Below are 15299 nucleotides of genomic sequence, written 5' to 3' on the forward strand. Positions count from 1 at the left end.
TGAATTCTAAATTTTAAATCTAATCATTTTTAGCCTTTGATTATATCAGTTATTGTCTCTTCAGGACAACTAAAATAAATACTACTTTTTAAACATTTCACTCACATTTTAAATAATATTAACATGGGTCAAACAGAGACTAATCATTTCAAAATCACCATATTTGATGATCTCAGTGTGAAGAATGTAGAGTGTATAAGAACCTTATACTCAATAATATTTTTGGTTAAATTAAATTAAATTATATATCTAGATTTCTAAATTGCAGGTAAATCACATGGAAATAAGGAAATAATAAAAAATAATTACTTTGGGATCATTTTCTTCTTAATTTTTTTATTATGAAAATATCTTACAGAGGGGTTACAATTATATGGGCAAAGTAATATTTCTTATCAAGCATTGTTTCCTCTTCCTTTGTTTCCCCTTCCATCCTTACCCATCTCCACACTCTCGCCAGCCAAAGTTGTAAAGTTCATCTTTCGACATAACGTCTTGTACATCTCATTATTACCATGGGTCCAACGGTATCCCTAAAATTATGAAACAAAAATATCTCCAGGAAATATATTTTTCAATAAAATGTTTCAATCCTTAGGTAAAGTGAATTATACTTCAATATAAGGTTTATCTCAAAATAGAAATTCTGCAACTAATCTAAAGTATGTATTCATGCAAAAAATTCTGTGACTTCTGGTCTTATTATGTGATTTTAATTATATTTTTATTGTGAAATGAGCCCTACTTATATTTATTACAAACTTCTGTAACTATACAAATCATGCCTGTACATGGTAATTTACGTAACGTAATACACAAACAAAATTATCTTTTTTCTTGTCTCCCACAGGGAAGCATGAGGTGCTGAAGTATATTAAATTAAAGCACTCTAAAAGAGAGTCTATATGGGATGGAAATTTGCAACATGAGAATGGGAACATCAACACTTTCTACTTGGATGAACAAGAATTCTTGTTTCTACAGTACTTTCTTCCCATTTAATCACACAGAGAAAGCCACAAAATTTGAAGTTCAGATGAAGGAATGACATTCCTAAAAGTTGTGGCAACCCTGCTCAAAAGCTCAATCTTATTACAAATTCTTTGTGCTTGCTGGCTGATCTATTTCTCTATCACAGGTTTCATATTATTAAGCATATTAGTAATTCAGCTGGAATTACATGGCAGGAGACTCCTGAAATTACATCTATTGCAGTGTAATATTTAGAAGAGAGGAAAAAAGATTATATTGATCTCCAATTCCTCCCTTTGGCCTTCAATGTAATAATCAATTGTCAAAACAATCGTGTAAGATGTTAGTTTATTTTCCCTATTTAATTAGAGATTAAGCAAGTGTTTTTTTTGTAGTAAAGTGATGACAGTATTATCACAGCTCTGATATGAGTACCTCCTCCCTAACAAGTAGTGCTCTATGGACTGTACATATGGAAGCCACACTAAATTCTCTCTCTGTCTGTCTCTCTATCTCTCTATCTACTCACACACACACACACACACACACACACACACATAAACACATAAAGCTGCCACCCAGACACATCAGAAATCAGTGCCATTCCTTTGTAATTATAGTTGATTGATGTTTGTGCTCCCTTGCTTTTCTTTGCTTCAGGATCTTGCGTGGACCTGTATGTTTCCCTGAGATCAAGTCCCTTGTTCTTATTATACTATGTATCTTTGTATGTTTCAAGCCAATTAAGAGTACCCTGAATACAATATCTTCATACTTGACATTCAAGTCAAACTCCATGAATTCATACTACTGTTCCAAGATACTAGAAAGTATTGGATCTAGAGATAAAAAAACGCCCACCTTGTTATTTTAGAAGGAATTGAAATCATGAAATAGAAGAATATCAATCAGGAACTGAGCTAAGAGAACGGGAGTATGTGGGAAAATGTAGAATGCTGTATGTGTGTTAGAGATACAGATTAATAGGCTCATTTATTGAAAACTTGTCATCCTATATTGAAAGCTCAATTTAAGCATACAATTTTCCTGTTACTTTGCTTACCTATCACTTCTGATCACAAATTCTCTTATGTTTATAGTATCTTTGAATAAATCACACGATTTGCAGGTACTTAACACTTTAAGGAAAGACAGTCTGCTTCTACATTTTTCATTCTATGTGACAAATGCTTATTTTTTGTTTTCCTGTTTGCTGAATAAATGTATACCTGGAAACAGGATATTGACAGCAAATCTCAGTGTAATTTTCATTTTGTAAATTTCAAATATAATATAAACTTTGTATTGACTAGTCATTTTTAAAAAATGAGTGATATTCATGAACACAATATTTTGATGTCTTTATGTTATTTGAGAATTGCTATGGTAGTTCTTGTGTCTAATTGACTTAACCATTATATTATTCATGTATAAACATTGCATTGCGCTTTTTATTTTTATATATAAAATAATCCCCAAAGGTTTATTTTAAAGTGATAATAGGGGAGTTGTCTTCATGTTCCAAACTTTATATTTACTTCAGTAAAAGTACTAGAAACACATGATGTTTACAGGAGCAATTTAAAAGCTGAGAATGCATTTCTAAAGAGAATCGATTCATTGATGAAAACATAGAATAGAGTAAAAAAAGTCAGGTTTCTTGCTTGAGACTGCATAAATTTCATATGAATGTAGCTCAAGATGAGACTCACAGATAAATTAATATTTATATTACTGAGATTTACATCACAATATAATCAATATAGGCATTTTAAGGAATTGGTCATTCAAAGCCCTCGATACATAATGGATGAAGAATGGAATTGAATATAGCAAAGGGAAAACAATTCAACATGCAGCTATTATGATTTTATAATACTAATATGGAAGTAATGGAGCTTTTCCCTTTCTGAAGAAGAACGTTTAGCCAGTAATTTCAATGTAAGTCATCAATTGTAATGAGTCTAAAGTCTTCACACTGAGATACCCAAGAGTACCATACTCATCCTCTGAAGAGTAAATAAGTAATTATTTTCATTAGCTTTGCTTAATATTAATTTACTTGTAGTAAATAGGTTTAAATGTCTTCTCTTTCTCTCAATTTAATAAAATATATTTCTGTCTCTTTCTGTTTCTTCTTACAAGCTTGAAATCACTATTTCCAAGTAGTATAAGTAGGAAAACAAAATAACCTGATACAACAATCACAAATCCTAAATTATGTGAAAAAATCCACAATATAAAAAATAAATATGAGGAAAAACAATGACAGAATAACAACAGAAAATTATCCTAGAAATCTCTAATGAAACAGAAATTTAGGGTCCTAGCAGGTACTCCACATCTAGAGGGTCACATCAAATCAGCTATAATTATAGATATGCAGCTATAAATATATACATAATTATAGACATACAATTCATAAGAAGATTTTATACTGTCTTCACAAGAAATCAGAAATCTATGAAAAGGTGCCATCCAGGAACACATTGGGCAACACATTCAAAAGCACATGTGCAGTGTAGAAATAAAAGGCAACATGGAAAAAAGCAGGAACAGAAGTGTACATTAGAGAAAGCCACATCCATACACATAGACATTTCACCATGCCAGTGGACAGTCCAAATGGTCACTGGAACCACAAATATTAACATCACAACATCTCACCACAACTGATTTCTATTCTTACACTGAATGGACTCGACAAAAATGCAATTCCAGAAAAACAAATCACAACAGGAAACCAAACCAAGACCCTGCAAATCAACCAAGAACATAGAGAGTCACCTATTAATATCATAGATCCCCCAAAAGAAAGCCTCCAAATGGACAGAACAAATCGGAAAAATACAAGAAAAGTGATGTCAAATTAGTATAATTCACACAGTAAATAACCAGGCATTAAAACAGACAATCAAGGACATAGAAGATAGTTATCAAAATGTATTACAGATGCTGCTGAAAAATGTGATTAATGGAAAGATAGAAAACCTCTACAAGGAAATTTGTGAACAAGATGAGCCCAACCAGTCATTAGCAAAATAATTCATGGAGACTTCAAACAGAAAGATAAATAAATTCTGAGAAGGCAAGGGAGTCCAAGAAAAAATGGATGCCTAGTAAAAAGATATGAGAGAAGACACAGCTAAGAAAACAACCCTTACATCTCCCCCAACCAAAGAAAAAATTTACAGAAAGTCCATACAAGACCTAAAACAAAGTTTAATAAAGAGACAGAACCCCTAAAAAATGACCAATTGGAAGACAGTGAAATCAAAAACAAAGTAAAAAGTCTCCACAGCAAATAGATGAGATAGAAGATAATCTCAGGGTCAAAGACAGAATAGATCTAATAGGAAAGAGGAAATAATCATTTAGAACAAATCCAAGAAATAAGATGATCTTGCCAGAACTTCAAGACTCAGATAGAAGATCAAATTTCGGGGGGATAGGTATCAGGAAGGAGAAGAGCAAGAAACTAAATGGATAGGAAGCATATTACAGAATTCTAGCAGAGAACATGCCAAACATCCAAAGAGATAGGCTCATTCGGAGAAGAGAAGCCTTTAGAAACCAATCAGAATTCTAGAACTGAACAATCCACCATGATATCATAATCCATTAGAGGATTATTAAAGATCAAAGAAGGATTCTTAAAGATGCCATAGAGAAAAGATTGATTATTTATAAAAGGATATACAGTCAGAATAAATACAGGTTTCTTAGGTGATATGGTAAAAAGGAAAGCCTGGCATTATATATGACAAACATTAAAGGTAAACAACTACCAACCATGAATACAGTCCCAAACCAACTCTCCTTTACATTTAAAGGATATATGAACATATTTCATGACAAAGAAAACTTGAAATAACGTATGTCCACCAAATTACCAGGAAAGAATATAATCAAATATATACTACATAGAGAAGATCAGGAAGAAGAGGAACTGGTTATATAAAATGCTCCCTACCAGAAAATGAGGTAAATATGTTAAGAGTAGATGAGGCACAGCTCCTAATAACAGGTGTATAACATAGCAGGACTTATCAGATATTTCTGTCTTAACCCTCAATATCAATGGACTTAAATTTCCAAATAGAATACATAGATTAGATAGTAGTATCAAAAACCAAGATGCATCATCCATTTAGTATCTGTGAGAGACACATTATCAAACACATTCTATGAAGCTAGAATTAGACTCCTTGCCAAATCACATAGGAATTCACCAAAGAAAGAGAACGATGAAACAAACCCTTTGATAAGCATTAATGCAGAACTTCTTAATAAAATTCTCATTAACAATTTCAGCAACTAACTAAAAAAATCATATGGTATGATCAAATAGGATTCATCTTGGATACGATTTGATTCAATATTCTTGTCAATAAACATAATACGAACCATCAGCAGAAGCAGGGACAAAAAACACATGATCGTTAATAGGGTGTAGAACTAGCTTTTAACAAGCTCCAATACCCCTTTATGATTAAAAGGTCTGAAAACTTAGGAATGCATGGAACATTCCTCAATATTAAACTGAGTATGTATATGACAGAGATAATTAGCATTTAGCTAAGTATGGAAGCATGAAGACATTAACATGAAGAATGAGAAAAGGATGTTCACTCTCTACTACTCTTCAATATGATAGTGGACTTTCTTGCAAGAGCAATAGACAAAAGAAAAACATAAAGCAGATCCAAATAGGGAAGAAGTAAAACTATCCCTTTTTACAGATGAAATGACCCTGTATTTAAAGGAGCCTATGGATTCCTCCCTCAAGTTAGTAAAGGTGATGCTAACCTTCATCAATGTAGCGGGATATAAAAACCACAAGAATCAGTAGTTTTTCTGTTACCAAAAATGGGAAGATCCACGCTGAAATCCAAAAAACAACCTCATATACTAGCCTCAAAATCAAATCAAATCTAAACAAAACAAAACAACAACAACAAAACTAGGAATTAATTAACTAAAATTGTGAAGGACCTATATGTGAAAACTTTAAAAATATAAAAAGGGAAATTGAAGGAGATTCAAGGAAATAGAAAGTCTGTCAATGTTCCTAGTTGGAAGAATTAACATTTTGAAAACTGCAATACTTCCCCTAAACAATTGGCAATGCAATACTCATCAAAATCCCAACAATATTTTCAATGTAGAAGAGAAAGCAATGCAACTATAATATTGAATTACAAAATTACAGATGAAACAGAATGCTTAGAAATGAATTCATAGGACTATAGTCATCTTACACACACACTCACACACACACACACACACACAATGGAATTATATTCACCCATCAGAAAGATGACTTTTCACCAGTGGTAAGGAAAATGAAAGGTTTGGGAAAATTATGTTAAGAGAAAAGAGAAAGGAATGCAGACTCAGAGCAATATAGTTTTCATGGATTCCTTCATTTATTGTAGCTAGAAGATGCATACAAATCTTTAAGTAAAAAAGACAGATTCTACCTCGTCCATCAGAATGGACATTACTAAGAAAACTAACAATAGCAAACGCTGGCATGGATGTAGCCAATTGGGAACTCGATTACTCTGTTGATTGGAAATTAAACATGTTCAACCACTGTGGAATGCAGTAAGAGTTTCCTGAAATGAGTAAATATAGATCTCCCTTAAGACCCAGTAATTCCCCTTATGGGTAGTAATCCAATAGATAACAAACAAGCTCACATGAAAGCTACCATGTTCAGAGCTCATAACCATGTTCAGAGCTCAGGCCCAGAGTTCAAGGACTGGAAAAAAGTTACCACTGCTGGTATTTGTTTCCGCAAATATGAACCGTTCTATATAAGATACCAAATCAATCTATTTGCAGTAGCTAGATTAGGACTTAAATGTAGTGGGTGATAAAATGGCTCCTTTGTTCAATGTTAGCAAGAGATGTAGGTAGTCCATGAAAGGGAGATTTTCTGTTGTTGCTGATTGAGGGGCTTGAAGTCTGGACTTGGGCACTGTCCCTGAACTCTTCAACTCCAGGTGGGTGCTCTACCACTTGAGCGACAGTGCCACTTCTGGTTTTCTGATGGTTAAATGGAAATAATATTCTTTCTTGCCCAGGCTGGCTTTGAACCGTAGTCCTCAGATCTCAGCTTCCTGAGTACCTAGGATTACAGCTGTGAGCCACTGCCATGATTTTTAGAAAAGAAAATCCACCTCTTCACCTGTGTCTAAACCTCAGATATTACTATTAGAACATGTCACCTTCACCTCATTTCATCAGACATTTGTAAATTCTCTCTTTTCCTTCATGTGGTAATACTGTAGTCAATATCAACTCAGCTGGGGGACTGGATCAATTGAAGGTAATTGCTAGCACCTAATTTAAGAACTTTTACATCAAAAGAAATGAAACCCTCATTTGGAATAATTGTTTTCTCTTTTTATTACAAATCTGTGCTTGATTACTTCCTAATGTGATATTGGACTTCCTAATAGAGTGATGAAATTTTCTTTCTTTTCAACCTCCTCCCACATCTGGTCAAATATTTAAAAATTCAAAGATTTGCACTGATAATTGATTAAGCTGACTTCTAAGAAAATGTGCATTTTTTGAATTTGGTCTTCTGTCTTGTTCTTACATGCACAAGGGTTCTATGATTTATTTGTTCTACAAGGAATTCTACTTTCCAATCTTTGTGTGACCAATTTTAGTCTCTCTGATCAGTCTTTCAGTCCTTTCTCTGGAGTCTCATTTGAGTCTGCCTCATAAAAAATATATTAATTATCAGCTAAATGACTCTCAGCTTCTGTTTTTTGCCTGACTTCATATAGGCTGTCATAGCAACCCTGCCTGGCTGTGCTTACTGGAGTGTGTGTGTGTGTGTGTGTGTGTGTGTGTGTGTGTTTTGTTTTAGATGTCTAGGATTACTATTCAAGGTAGTAGTTTCTCTGGGCCCTGTGATGCCCTGGTCTAGAGTCAATGGGTTTTTCTCCTAAAGATACAAAGAACAATTGACTAAATTCCTGTTAATTGTCTCAAAATGAGGCAATCAGGCATCCTTGCAAAGCCATCAATAATGCTTTGTGACCACTTACCGAAGTCATCTATCAAGATGGCTTTTCAAGGTTGACTGTGAAAAATGTTCATTTCCAAGTAGGCACCACAAAGCAGATCATATTCCTGGGATCAGAAATTTGGAAGAAAGGTTCCCATTCCTTCCTTCACTTATAATAGATCAAACAGTAATATTTTTCAGTTGTGGCCAGCCTAGATCACATATTCCCAAGAATATTCTGTAGTGTAAAAGAGGACCAACTCTCAAAATAATGGTGTAAATACTTGTCTACTACAGACTGATTTATCTTGCTTTTATCATTACTTCAAACACATGGATAATTTATATTGGGATTAGAGAAAGGATTAATGGAATAAACATTCAGTTTACTTTCATATATCCAATATAATACACTTAACCCATAATGGACAAATAAATCCAACTCTATAAACAATGTCAGGAATATAAAATAAGCCATAATACATATAATCTGGCACACAAATTCAGTCTCTCTGTAAATATTTATTTGGTATGAAATAATAAAAATTTAATTAATGAATATGACTTTTAAGAATCATCTGAAATAGTCCTCGTGTATATAATTGTAAATAATTTTATAGATGTAACCTAGACAAGAATTTAACATGCATGTAGAAATCAAATTTCCACAATTTAAGCTATATGAGAGGGGTCATACCGTCGTGTACTATGCAGTGTGAATTTTACCACAGTGCTGAATCGTTCCAACTAATACCAACAGTCATGTGCAATAATTTATTATTTGCTGTTAAGATGAGTGCTAAATGTAGAATACACTTTGAATTATTACATTAAATTACAGAAATGAAGGAATAATGATATGTTATTTGTTTAAACTCTAATGCTTCGCAATTTTACAATTCATAAATATATTATTAAAATTATTTTCACTTTCTTCTTTTCTATAGCTGCTGAAATTAAAATTATATATTAAACATTCAATATTAAGAAATCAATAATAAATAAACTATTTTTAAAATGATATACTATTAAACTGTGATTTGAATTTTACTTCAAACAAATTGTGACCTAAACAAGTCAATAGAATTAAGGGTGATCATTTTTAAAATTAGCAGCTTGTTTTTTTTATTTTATTTTATTTTTTGGGTCCAATCATGGGGCCTGAACTCGGGGCCTGGGTGCTCTACCTCAGCATTTCAGCTCAAGGCTAGCGCTTTACCACTTGAGACACAGCACCACCTCCGGCTTGTTTATTTTTGCTTATGTGGTGCTGAGAAATCAAACCCAGGGTCTCAGGCATGCAAGGCAAGCACTCTTCTACTGAGTCACCTTCCCAGCCCAGCAGCTTGTTATTTGTTTCCTAATTGTGTCATTTGTTATTCTTGGTCCAAGTCATCTTTTCATCTTAATTGTTTAGTTTTCTATTTTATCTCTATTGGTTTGCTGATTATGCATTATGTTTAACCTTCTTAATGACTGACATGAGGCTGAAAAGCTGTATGCTAGATTATTACTTGCTATGTTAATGTAAAATTACTGCTTTCCACAGCTGTTCTACTCTACGATACTGCAGTATTTCCCCCAGTTCCATCTCCTGTATTGCTGCTCTCATATATTTCATTTTATTTTTTATTTAAATTTTATTGTCAAGGTAATGTACATATGGGGATATAGTTAGATAAGTAAGGTAATTAATTTATTTTTTTTTCTAATTTGTTACTCTTTTCCCTATTTTTCTCCCTCTTCGCTCCCAGCACCCTCCCCTCCCCCAAGATTGTTTACAGCATATTGTCTTGTGAATACTATTGTTGCATAGGTTCCCCCTTTGTCCTTTGTCTCACCATTTTGGTTTTTTTCCTTTCCCTTCCCTAGTTCAGATCAACATATTTAAAATACCCAAGGTATAAAAATCAAATACAGTGACTACAGGGGATAAACCATAAGTGGGGAAAACACAAAAAGATCAAAAGAAATCACATAGTTCATTAAGAACAACCACAACAAAGAACATGTCTTGTAGTTCAGTTCACTTGGAATCAACTTATTCGATCATATGTACACAGCTATTGAGCTATTCTGCTCATCTACTAAGATTATTCTTGATGTACACAATAATGCTCCCTTATTACCCAGTAATCCCACTTCTGGGCATATAACCAGGTGATCAAAACAAGGCCACAGTAAAGCTATTACTGTGTATCACAGTAATATTTACCAAAAATGACACACACACACACACACACACACACACACACATATAAACACATGTGCAAAACTATGCTTCCATCACAGAGAATGTGACCACCTCATTTGTAACAAAATGGAAGATCTTGGAAAAAATCATATTAAGTGAAGTAAGCCAGACTTAAAGAAACCTAGGTTCCATGGTTTCCCTTATTTGTAATAGTTAGTTTACATCAAGGATAATCTCATGTATTTTAATTTGACATTATGTTCTATGTTGAGCGTGCAACAGTATTGCTATATTGTTTGTTTTTATTTCTGCAAATAGGCAGGTATACTTAAAGAATTACATTAATCTTACCATTATTGAAGGAAGTAAAACTAAAAGAGTAACCACTACTAGGAAGAACAACTCCTACTTACTTAGTTTCATTCTTATGTAAGGCCAATGTTGTCCCCTGTATCTTCATGTTGTACATTACAACTCTGTACCTGGTCATAATGTATATCTAGTATCTTATGCATAAATTCCCCAGAAGTTCCACTTTGCTTTACTTTAAAAAAAAATCTGTCTTAATGTTTGCGAATGCTGTGTGTGTGTGTGTGTGTGTATGTGTGTGTGTGTGTGTGTGTGTGTGTTTCCAAAGATCAGAACATAACATTTTTCTTCATTTCGAATACATCTTTCAGGTCATTGTAAGTTGTGGCTAATGGGAGAAATCTCTTGTTATTTTAAGGATGAAACAAAAAGATATTTGTGCATGTACAACAGTTGCTTTATTAATGTAGTTGAACACAGAACTTCAATTTATATGTTGGCTGTTGTGAATAATGTGAATAACAATGAACTACAGATATATTTACGAGTTACCCAGAGAAAAATAATCACATGATTGGTGGATCAGATGATATTTCAACTACGATTTCTTTAGAAAACCGCATACTACTTTCTACAAGGAGAATATTAACCTGTATTTTGACCAAGGGTGTAGAAAATTTCCTTTTCTTCACACTCTCACCAACATTATTATCTTTTATTCAAAAGGTAATAAAGGGCAAGTTTTTATTATCTTCACTACCCCAGACTGGCTTAAGACTGAAATCCAACCACCTAAATGACTGGAATTACATACCTTTACCACCACACCTGGTTCCTTTGATTTATTTTGATAAGAGTTCTAATAGTTATAAAGTAGTATCATAGTAATTTTGAATTACATTTCTCTAATGACTTCTGCTCACAAAGCATTAAGCCAGCACAGAAGTTGTATTAAACACAAATGTGTAAACCCCTGGTGATATAGAGCGGTTTATGGAAAATATGTCTATTTGAACTTTTGTCCATTTTTAATCGTTTCTTGTTAATCTCATCTTTAATCTCTCTATACAAAAATAATTAATTCAAGGTAGTAAAAAGGAAAAAATTAAGCAACTCCTAACATTTTTCAATTTTCAATAACATGATATTGCTTAAATCATTTTCTGTTTATGCTTGAGACTATATAACAATTTAGTTAGACCTTCTACATAGCTATATGTATTTTATTCATTTTACATTGATAGCTTTTTCTAAAGCCTGCGTGTCTAATTTTGGTGTCTTTCAGTCTTAAGTAGTTCAGATTTCAAACTGAAGAATAAATGGAAGTAAACAAACAAAAAATACAGTTCCTCTCATCTGATAATGCCTCTACAAGAATGAGAAAGAGTTCATCATTCTAAGGACCCTTAATTCTTAAGATAACATTTGCTATAATGCTAATGTTATTACCATTTTAGTGTTGGGAAAAATTGTAATTAAAGGCAGTAAGTGCATGGCCCAAGACACATAGTGAGGAAGGAAATGAGTCAAGTTTTCCAAAAGTCTTTCAGCAATACACAAAAGGTAGATAAACTCTCTCCATTCTCTGACACTCTTAATTCAATATTCATATTGTCCAAGAAATAATAGCATAGCAATTATTGCCATGGTGAATGTTTTCTGTTACATTTTTCTTCAACGCAGACTGTGTTGGTGACATTGGGTTAACATGCACAGAGCTGAGCTTAAAAATTATGGTTCAAGGAGAGGCAAATATCTTCTGTCCCATAGTTCCAGTACTGTTTTTAAAAAGTACTAAATCTTTTATATATCATCACTTACTGTATTTTAAGATTTCAAGAATGAAAAAAAATACATATAATCACTCCAAAATGCTTTACAACTAGGAGATGATAAAACAGGCCTCTGTGAAGTAAATTTTCTTCTACTTTTAAAATTATTCTGAATGCCTTGTGCTGGTTTGTCACACCTGTAAACCTAACTACTTGGGATAACTACTCAGGAGCCTGAGATGTGTGGATAACATTTGGAAGCCAATCAGGGCAAAATAAATTCATGAGATTATTTTTCAAAAGTTTTAATGAACTAACAAAGGGCCAGGAATGGAGATGTAGATCATATAGTAGCTCACCAATCTAGAGAGAAAGACATAACGAGACCGTGAAGCCCTGATTTTAAACTCTGAGCATGCCAACACGCAGGAATGCACACACACTCACTTTTTCAAAATATCTTCATATCAGTGTTTTGCATTAATTTCTTTGTTAATGATATTATATGGGTAAAATAGGCAAAATAAACTCTTCCATCTAAAAACATTTTTATACCTTTTTGTTGTAAAAATACTGTACAGAGGGGTTATAGTTACATGAGCAAAGTAATAAGTATATTTCCTATCAAGCATTGTTACCTCCTCCTTTGTTTCTCCCCCACCATTCCTTCCCTTCCACCTCCACAAGTACACTTCTCACACCCCCAAGCACCACCCAATGTCCCCAACCTAAATTGTAAAGTTCGTTCTTCAAAATAATGTCTTGTGCATCTATTGTTAGACAATGGGTCAAACTGTATTCCTACCTATTTAAGCATGTTCTTTTCTCCCTTTCCCTCCCCAAATTAGAGAAGTGTATATACAAGATGCAGGTGTACCAACATCAAACAAAGTGAAAATAGGGGTTATATTGTTGGGGAGGAACGTATAAAAAACAAGAACAAAATCACTTCGTACATTATAAATATGTGAGAAACAACAGCAAGAAAGAAAAAACCACTTGTGTCTCTATCTTGGGGGTCATTTAGCTTAACATTTATTTATCTATTCATATATACATAGCTTTTCAACTTTTCTGCTTATCGCAGACATACACTAGTTATTGCAAATAAGGGATACCATGGGACCTATGTTTACTTGGACTTGGCTTACATCAGTTAATATAATTTTTTTCCAAGTCTTTCCATTTCCTAAAAATTGGGCGATGCCATTCTTTCTGATAGAGGCATAGAATTAATATATATACACATATATATGTATATATATAGTATATGTGTGTGTACACACATATACACACAGAACATTTTCCTTTTTTGTTTTTTAGAGCAACTTAGTTTTCCACCTTCACCATTTTTTCAAATGTTTTTATTGTGGTTAAGTGGTTACATAATTTCCCAAATTTCACAATATTGTGGGATAGTGATGCTTAGTTAAAGTCACAAACACATTCTAACTTTGATGGAGCAAATTGTCTATCATGGTCTACAACACTTATGAGGTCTATGAGCTTTGCAATAGAGTTATTTCTTCCATAGGTATACTTTTTTGTTTTGAAATATGTATATTTCTTTTGTTTTGCATAGCATCCGCTGTTCCCTCTTTCCCACTTGTTCCCTCCCTGCCTTCAGTGACATTGAGTTGCTTAGTTCATTTTGTTCAATGTCCAGTGCAGCTGATGGATCCCACGTTGTATGTTTTTCCCTGATTCCCTCTAGTTCTGTGTCGTCCTCCTGGTTTCCCTTCAGTGTGCAAATATGATCAGCAGAATGGGGTTATTTAGTAGTGATTCAATCAGATGAGTGGAAGTCTTTGGTTTCTTAAGTGTTGTAATTTTGTTGTATCACTTTACATTTTGGATTTAACCTCCACTTACCATGGAGACCATTTGCTGTTTGTCTCTTTGCTTTTGTCTTACCTCGCTCAACATGATTTCCTGTAGCTTGATTGATTTCCCTGCTAATGCCATTATTTTGTCCTTTATAATGGCTGGAAAATACTCCATTGTGTATAGTTACCATAGTTTTTGGATCCATTCATCTCTGGTGGGACATATGGATTGTTTTCATGTCATGGCTATTGTGAACAGTGCTGCAATAAACATGAAGGTGCATGTGTCCTTGAATATTGGTACCTGTTGTTCAGGATAGATGCCTAGAAGTGGTATGAGTGGGCCATAAGGAAGGTCAATATTTAGCTTTCTGAGGACTCACAAGACTGCTTTCCAACGTGGTTGTGTAAGTGTACGTTGACACACACACACACACACACACACACACACACACACACAGAACGTTTTCTTGATCCATTCTTCTACTGAGGGGAATCGGTGTTGGTTCCATATCTTAGCTATGGCAAATAATGCTACAATAAACATTGTTGTGGTGGTAGTTTTAGTATGGACTTGTTTGTGATCATTTGGGTGAATGCCCAAAAATGGGATTGCTGTGTAATAGGGGAGCTCTATGTGGAGTCTTTTGAGGAACCTCCAAACCGCTTTCCAAAGTGGATGAACAAGTTTACACTCCCACCAAGAATGCAGTAGGCTTCCCTTCTGGCCATATCCCTTCCAGCATCTGTTGTTGTAAAAATATGGAACGATTCATTAATTTGCATGTCATCCTTGTGCAGGGACCATGCTAATCTTCTCTGTATGTTCCAATTTTAGTGTATGTGCAGGCAAATTGAGCACAGAACATTTTTTTATATATAAAGTGTAATTGATTTTCTTAAACTAGACAATTCAACAAAAAGTAAGTTCAAAAGAATTGTGAAATTTTACAACCATGTATTTCTTACATAGGCACACATTTAAGAACAAAGTCAAGATTGACATGCCAAAAACAAAATAATTCCAGATATTTGTTGTTCATGAGTTGTGTAGGAGGAGGAATTCAATTATTCTACACAAGGCACCTGTCATAATGTTCATTGCAGCAAATGTTAAGGATTGTTAAAAGTTTTAATGTTTTAAATATGTTTCATTTTAGGATTTGCTTATATACGGCAAAATTAAGACTGGTTGG

The 15299-nt window shown here is 33.6% G+C and overlaps 1 non-coding gene across 1 annotated transcript; it reads right to left on the reverse strand.

Annotated features, from left to right (window-relative positions):
* Nucleotides 1-14859: 14859 nt before the first annotated feature.
* On the reverse strand, nucleotides 14860-14965 carry LOC122126498. The gene has a single exon (XR_006150953.1). It is a non-coding gene; the product is annotated as a U6 spliceosomal RNA (small nuclear RNA).
* Nucleotides 14966-15299: the final 334 nt, after the last annotated feature.

The sequence above is a fragment of the Dipodomys spectabilis genome, unplaced genomic scaffold, assembly GCF_019054845.1.
Source record: "Dipodomys spectabilis isolate Male_0828 unplaced genomic scaffold, ASM1905484v1 ptg000279l, whole genome shotgun sequence".
Lineage (NCBI taxonomy): Eukaryota > Metazoa > Chordata > Mammalia > Rodentia > Heteromyidae > Dipodomys > Dipodomys spectabilis.